The following is an 8582-nucleotide window of genomic DNA, read 5'->3' as shown; positions in this document are numbered from 1 at the left end:
AGAAATTGAAGACAAATTTGAAGTTTAGTTTATCACATCAGCCATAGACTAATGGACAAACAAAAAGTTGTGAAAAAGAGTGTAGGAAACTTGTTGATATGCTTGGTTAGAGATAAGCCAAAAGGATGAGATCTAATTTTACCATAGGTAGAATTTACATATAATAATTATATCAATAGGAGTACTAGTAAATCACCATTCCAAATTGTATATGAGAGTAGTCCTTGAAATGCTTCTAAACTAAGGAAGCTGGATAAATGAGAGATAAGTAGTGTTGAAGTAGAAGAATTTGCTAAACATTTGAAGAATATCCATGAGATGAGGAAGAACATTATAAAGATAAATAAATAATACAAGGATAAGGAAGATGTGAAAAGGAGGTATAAAAACATTCATATTAAAGATGAAGTCATGGTTCATTTGAGAAAGGACCATTTTCTAGTGGGTACATATAGCTTTTTTTAGTGGGTACATATAATAAGGTAAAAATAAATTGTTTTGGACTGTACAAGATAGTGAAGCAACATGATTATGGAAATTCCTATGAAGTGGAGTTACCCACTAAATTAAGTATTTCACTAGTTTTTAACATTAAAAAATTGATAGAGTATCATGAAGGAGGTGATGAAGAGGAAGTTGCAAAAGTGCATTGGAGATTAAGGAGATACTAGACAATTGTGTTGGAAAAAGTATAAGGAAAAAAAACTTATGAAGAGTCCCTAATCAAATTGAAAGGGAGGTGAGTAGAAGATTGATCATGGTAGCAATGGAGGAGGATAATCGTCTTGGTTTTCCTCTAAAAACATGAGATGAGATAGGGTCACTTCTCAAATTACCTCAAGTATCTAATGCAGGAGCATCCTTGGTGTAAGACAAATATTGCATCACCCAAAAATATTTTCTTCCATTTTTTTGAATAAGGGTTGTCTTAATACAAATTTTTTGTCTATCGTGGCTTGCTACTTAGTAATTCAATCATATAAGCTTAGAATGTCCTAATTTCAGAGGTGAATATACATCTCAGTCGTATCAAGCTACAAAATGAGGATCAATGACATATCATGGGTATCAGTGAAGTTATTGCAGATTTTTTATATAAATTTTTGGTACAAAAACTTCAGGCTCAATTTTGAATACCTTAGATAATGGACTCCAAAAGGTAACCAAATGGAGCTTGCATGAGTCAAGCCTTCTAGATAAGAAGATGGGGATATTTGAAAAGTAGTTATAATAGAAAATTATAGAAATGGTTCAAAAGTTATGGTCTTCCAAAGTTGAGCCGATTGAAACTTCTAAAATAAATGTGAAAGGTGTATTTGGATAGAATTTTCTTAGTCCATATTGAGTTGGCATCAAGTCTAAGGCCAAACCTTTGGTTTCATCTTGGCATGTCCTCACATGGTAGGCCATTGGGATGACAATGGGATTGTATCAACAGATAGAATAAATTTTTTTTGCCTTGGCTCATAAATTCTTTGGCCAGTCCTCTCCTCTCTCTCCTTAGTGTACTCCAATTAATGACATCTCACATCAAAGATTACATTGCAGCTCTCGATCTTCATGGAATTGTGGTCTATGAGGCTTTTTTCAACCAATAACCAAGCTTCCCCCTTGTTGGTCATGTTTTTTCCCTATGTCTTCATGAAGATATCTTGCTATGGGTTATTGGTTTGAGTTTGTAAATTAGGGTTTGGTCATGGAAATGTTGTTTAAACCCTAAGAAAAAGCCCTATTCTAAGTATCTTTGGTGCTCTCTATGTCATATGATCATCATCTCATAGTTTTAAGCATAGAAATTATTTTAAGTGGTCATATTTTCCAAGAACTTTTATGCTTTTATTGAGACTTCATGCAAAAATCTCGCACTGTCAAATCTTTCTAAGATCTATGGTAATTGTTATGTCACATTGAAGGATTCTAGTTACTTTGTCTTTGGTGACATGGCAACCAAATTTTATGTTACCCATAGGACCTAGCTAACATTTAATGTAAACTCTTTCATGTTTCACTAGCACTATCAGATTTTTTCAAAATCAAAAGAGGTCGCTATGTCACAACCAAGAAGCGGTAGGATCTCACCGGTAGTGACATAGTGCCTTCTCACAAAAATGAACCATGGTAGGACTAGAAGAAGATTATGATGCCATGACTTAGCATGTTATTTATAAGGCTTGCTAGCATGAGAGGGTTTCACAAATGTCAAACATAGTAAATGGAGTTGGAGTGAGGACTTGTAGTTTTCTTTTTCTTCATGGTGACATCTTTCTAAAAGATCATGATGGTCATTATTTCGTGACCGAGAAACTCATTGTTTTGACAAGTACTAACATAGCACCTTCCCATTAAAGTGAAAGGTGGTGAGATTAATATATGCCAAGCATTGTAAAAAAATTCTTTATTGGTAATGCACCAAGTAATTCTCATAGAATGTCAGAAGTTATCAATGCAATAACAGTTGTAAGAATGTGCATCTATTTTGTGCCAAAAAATTTTAAATGACTCAGAGGTTGCTATGTCATGACTGAAAAACTCATCATTTTGGCAAGTAGTGACATAGCACCTCCCTGATAAATCAATACATGGTGGGATTTGAAAAGGAGGCAGTGCTAGAAAGATAATTAATAAAAATAATTTTCTAGCATGTCAAGGTAATATCTTGTCATGTATTACATGGATTCACACTTAAGAAGAAGGTGGATGAACAACTAGTACTGTCAGATAAAAGTGCATCAATGATTGTCACCAAGTTTCTATGAAGTGTCGTCCGATGCTTATCCCATGCAACATGGTGACCAAAGGAAAGAACACATGGTCCCACCATAGTTTAAGTAAGATAAGTGTAAACTCCTCACCATATAATCTAAAGTGCATCAACAGTTAGTGTCAAGTCACTATTAAGAGCTACTCAATTTTTAAGCATAGCCACATGCTGACAAGGTGACATGTGTCCACAAGCGCTAGTGGGTCCAAGTCAAGTTGCTAATGGAAAAAGGAAAGGCTTACACGAAGAAGTTTTATTGGGTTGACTATTGACCTGGCAAGTGGGAAAATGAATCATCCATGATCATATCCATAGATTCTTGGATCTTTTGCAATCAAGAGTGTGTTTTAAAAATAAGAATGTGATGCCACCCTATTTTTTCCTTATGGTTCATTTGTGAAGCTTGAAGACTTCTCGTGCAAACTAGGAATAGAGTATATTGTAGAGATTTTGCCAATTCTTCTCCACACAAAAAAATATTCAAATTTATAGAGAGCTCAGAGCCATTAAGAAACTGTGCTTGGTGTGATCAGAATGTGACAAAATTTCCATTTGTTCAATAGTATACTGTAGAATTACAGAGAGAAGGTAGCAGAGAATCAAGTAAGTTCCCAAATTCACCATATATATCAAAGTATTCTAGTTTTCTATGATTTGTATCCATCATGCCTCCAAAGAAAGTATTCTTGGGTCAAGTAGACTATTTATCCAAAAACGTACATGATAATCTCCTTGAATTATTGCCTAAGTCCACAAACAAATTTGCACAAGTGAAAAAATTAACCTCTCTAAGCCCTAGACTCAAGATTGCCGATGGGTTGTATGATAAGAGAAATTGGGTTAGAGATGCTATTACTTTGAAAATAGGGTTTTTCCTTTTCAAAAAATGGTTCTCAGAAAGGAAATTATTTTCTCCTCATGGGAACATTTCAAACTTTGACTTGGAAAAACAAGTGGTCCCTAGTGTTTTTATGGATTATAACCTACTAGTGGCTATTACCAAAAATTATGACCCAACATTTAGAGTAGTCAGAAGGTTAGACGGTGAATGTCTAATTACAATAAGCCCTGATGAAATTTGAAAAGTTTTTGGTCTAAATCCATTTTCAAATTATCATATACCTATTGACCTATAAGAATTAGAAAAAGAATATCTATCTAAAAAGGATAAGATTAGGTTTGGTGCACTGAGGGAACACATAGGCACAATTGGGAAACTTCCAGTAATCACAACATCTACTAGGGAACCTTTTTAAAAGGAATATTTTGCTTCTTGGGCTGTAGAGATATATATGACTCTGTGTAGGGTTTTTGGTGAGGATGAACAAAATGAAATGCCTATAAATTTTATGTATATGATGGGTCAAATTTCTTCTTTTGATGTTGATATTATTTTTTATTTCACCTCCTATTTAGTAGAAGAAATCCATTGAGGCCTTATTGGAATTTCACTTGGGCAAGGTAGAAATTCTTTTTGGTCACTACTCATTGTTGATGCATATTTTCTTGTTTAAAGGTGTAACATATTTTGGGAAGGAAATGGTCTTGAACAGAGAACAAGAGGGAGAAGCTCTGGCAGTTCAGTTATGGAGTGAAGATATGACTTGGGATGCAGAAAATGCTAGTTTTGTTAAGTTTGATAGGTACTTTGCCTCAAAGTTAAGATGCCTCTTATTAAGTGACAATCCCAAAGTTCCTAGGGCACTAATAAATTTTATTAGGCCCATGGATAATCCTACTAATCTGAAAGTATCACATAACTAGGGAGATATTATACCATACTCTATTTCAATTGTTCTTAGAGTTTATAGTTTCCAAGGGACTCCTCATGTATTGCACTACCAAGTGCATCTAAAAGTAGGTATAACTAAGATATTGTGGTAGCTAGGAGGATTGGAGGAAATCTATTTGGTTAGAAGAGGTAGAGGCTAAATTTTCCCCACCTATACTATAGCCCACCATTTTGTAATTACAAAAGGTGGTTGGTTGTTTTTATACAAGTTTCTAGACTAGTATAAGATGGCTATGTCTCATGCCCATTTTTTTAATACTGAGGGATTTTATGATCTAGTTTTTATATATAGGGCTAAATTTGGTTCCATAAAACATGAGCCTTATTTCCCTTAGGATATAATTAAGAATGAGTTCTCTTTGCAAGAGTAAGCAACTAAGAAAGAGAAGTGGAGAGTTTTTTCTAGAGTTTTAAAATTTATTCATTATTTTGATAAAGATTACAAGCCTCTTGGTAATGCAAATAGAGAGGCAGATAAAATAAATAAGTTGATGCTTACCTTTCTTGAAATAGTGAAAATAATGAATGAGAAGAAACAATTTTTTTTATCAATGCTTATCTAGACAAAGCCAAAGAGGTCATGAGGAGGTTGGCATTCACTTCCAATGTTGGAAAAGGGAAATTGATTGTCCAGAAAAGACCCAGTTATGATATAATTCAGAACAAAGGGAGCTTTGTAAATAAAGGGAAATAGATAGTAGTATCTACTAGTGAAACCTTAGAGGAAAGACCTAATGAACCCTCACCTAAAAGGTAGAATATAATAAGGAAACATGTACCTCAATTTGAAGCTTATTCACCTACACAATCCCCATTACAAACTAGAGATGAACAACTCACTAGGGAGTAGATAGAGAACCTAGGATCCCATAGGGAAATATTCATCACATAGGCTGAATTGGAAGAAGGAAATCTGTAGGAACCTCTAATGATGAGCTTGGAATTGACAATAGTAGACTACAGAGGAAAGTAGCTAGATCCTATAATTGAATAGGCCAGTCATGAACTTTTATCTGATGACAACTTTGTTAGAACAAGAGCCTTCTACCAATTTGCATGGAGATCAAATATGGGAAAATAAGAGGAAAGGTACAATTAGTTAAGAAAAGAGCATCTAAAAATCAAGGAGGTAACCATATAGAATAAAATAAAAGAAGAAATGATGCAAGAATTCTAAAATATAACCCCTGAAGAGGGGAGATATATGGTAAAAGCATCTAGTATTCTATTGCTATCCAATTTGGATATAGTAGATACTCTAGTTTTTAATTCTATTTCTAATAAACTAAGCATAGAGGATTAGAGTAAGAAAGAAAGAAAAGTTGCAACATTCAATGAGGACCAGGCTGCCTTAGTTATTTGATCAATAAGGAAAGGATCCAAGATTGGTTCCTCATAGTCAGATGATACTAGATTAATGGGCAATATATTTATGAAGGGAGTGGAAGATACAACCAATGTGGAGGCTACAGATTTGGGTGTTGGTGTATGTAACCTAACTTTAGCCACTATAGAAAGAGATCAAAAGGAAAGATTAGCACTACAAGAGAGGTATGAAAAGGTTCCAAAAGCCTACAATGAAGAAGTTCAAAAGAGAATTGAACTTGACAATAAGGTGATGGGATCATATATCACATACCCTCACCCACTAGTGGAGCCTTTTAAATCCACTCCCCTTATTGAGATTCTTAATACACAATAGAGGCCACAATATTATACAGCTGAAATTTTGAAGAGGAGAAGAGAAAATTGTGGGCCTTACATTTAGAGTTAAATGTGCAGTATGAGGATAAACTAAGAAAGGCTCTCATGTATCTTCTTCATAAAATTGAATGGCCATTATTTTATGATCAGTTAGAAAAGGTAATAAACAATGGGAGGAAATAAAATCAAGTGATGAAACCTTGAAACCCATTGTCAATAAGTGGAGCAAGAGGAGAAAAGAGGTTAGATCATTGTGTTATTCTACTATAAGATCTTCACATGATCATATAGAAAAAACTTATGATGTTGCTAATAATGTTTTAGAATTTGATAATAAAAGAGTTGAACTACAGAGGAGAATTTTTAGCTACTTGGACAAATATAAAAGTATAAAATTTGATTTATTCCAACTTGCTTTGAATAAGAAGAATGAATTGAAAAGTAATGATGAATGGGCCAAAAAATTAGATAACTTATTTTGTTTAAGAATAAATAAAGTCATTAATGAAACATGACATGCATGGTGGGAAACCAAAATGAAGGAACTTGTGAAGGTCCAATTATTTTTTGATTCTTTGAAACAAGAGTTTGTTACGTTGACAAAAATGGCTGAGTATGTAATGAAGAAGAAAAATGGTATTCTATAGTTTAACTAGCTAGATGACACACTTTTTGACAAGTGGATGGTAGATATTGCCTCTGATGAGCAGTGGGAAGAAGTTGAAAGTGATAATGATGAGATGGATCAAGATGAAACATAGATCATTGATGCACCTTTAGGAGATCAAAGGAAAGAGGAGGACAAAGATAAGAAACCAATTGTAGTTTTAGGCATAGAAGCCCAAAATGATGACATGGTAGAGGAAGAAATAAAAATAAAAGTGGCTTTATTTGTAGATGATGAAACAAGTGGAAATGCCCAAGTTGAGGTAAATTTGTAGGAATTGGAGCCTAACACATCATTGGCAAACTTGAAGGCTACATATTTTGAGGATTCAAAGTAGCAAAAGGCCAATCATGGAAGTTGTAGAATTTTAAAATGTAACAAAAAGTAGACCCATCAAAAGGAATATTATGATGAAAGGTTTTTCTATTACACAAATTTTTGTCTTTTATGAAAACACAAATATAAATATCTTTTGTTTGAAAGGACAACTATCATTTCTCTATGCCTGAAGCTTTTTTCATCTCACCCTTTCTAAGTGATATTCCAGGGCTAGAGAAAGGGTTTGAATAGTGGTATCACATTTAGATTTTATTTAGTCTATCTTTTAGTTTGTTTGGTCCAAAAAAAATTGATGTGAATTCTATGATGTATCTCTCTGCAATTGTTTTGAGAATACATTGTGTCTTGCAGGATCTTGTTGTTTCATCTTGAACAATTTTGAGTTCCATTTTAAATTTATATACAATTTTCAAGAAAAATTAATACAAAGATGGACTATCCCCACTTATGCTATTGCTGAATCTTGTCTCCATTTTTATTATCTAGTTATTTTGAAGTCATATAAGTAAAAGCTTGTCCAATTGAATGCAATTAAATCAAATTGTATGTAAATTCACTATTGTTGTTAATTCAATGAATTAAATAAATGCTTGAGTGATGTTGATAAAGTTTCCATGGTAATAAGAAGGATGTTTGTAAGCATAAGTTTCAATAGAATCTATTGATAAGTATTGATTATAATGCAATCAAATTTAGATCTAGGAATTGAATGGACTCAGAAGCCCAATGGATGAGGCACTGATCTATTAAATGATATATGTAGATGAGGAAATCATAAGCAAGCATTAACCTCAAATTCAAAATCATTTTTACTTTACTGTTTGAAGGATATTAATGCTAGTTAGCACTTGTTTATGCTTAATATCTAAGTCTTAGCTAGATACTATCACCAAGATTATGTGTCACCCTAAGAAGAATTATGACCAAATATGTTGTTAAGGGATGCATGTTATTGTAAAGTGTCATGGAATAAACAAAGTATGTATATGGTGTTATATCAAAAATCTTTCATCCCTTAGGTATACCCACCTTGGTTCTACAGAGCCTAAAGAGTAGAAAATTAGCCTTGATTTTGTTGAAGTTGGATCTAGATAAGGAGAAAACATAATTATTAATGGAAGTAGTTGATCCTTAGATTTTTGTGAGTTCCATTATCTTGGTATTGAGCATTTTTTTTCTTAATAGTTTAAAAAAAACCCAACACCCCTCACAACCCAACCTTTCTTATCCAAGCTTGAGTAATAGAGATTGCTTACCTGAATGGAGCAAGGAAAATGGTCTTGGAGAGGTTCACTCAACATCTATGGTTATGCAAATAT

The sequence above is a fragment of the Cupressus sempervirens genome, chromosome 2 (genome assembly GCF_028749045.1).
Source record: "Cupressus sempervirens isolate cs-2001-9-10 chromosome 2, ASM2874904v1, whole genome shotgun sequence".
In the NCBI taxonomy this organism is placed as follows: Eukaryota; Viridiplantae; Streptophyta; class Pinopsida; order Cupressales; family Cupressaceae; genus Cupressus; species Cupressus sempervirens.
This window is presented reverse-complemented; position numbering follows the sequence as displayed.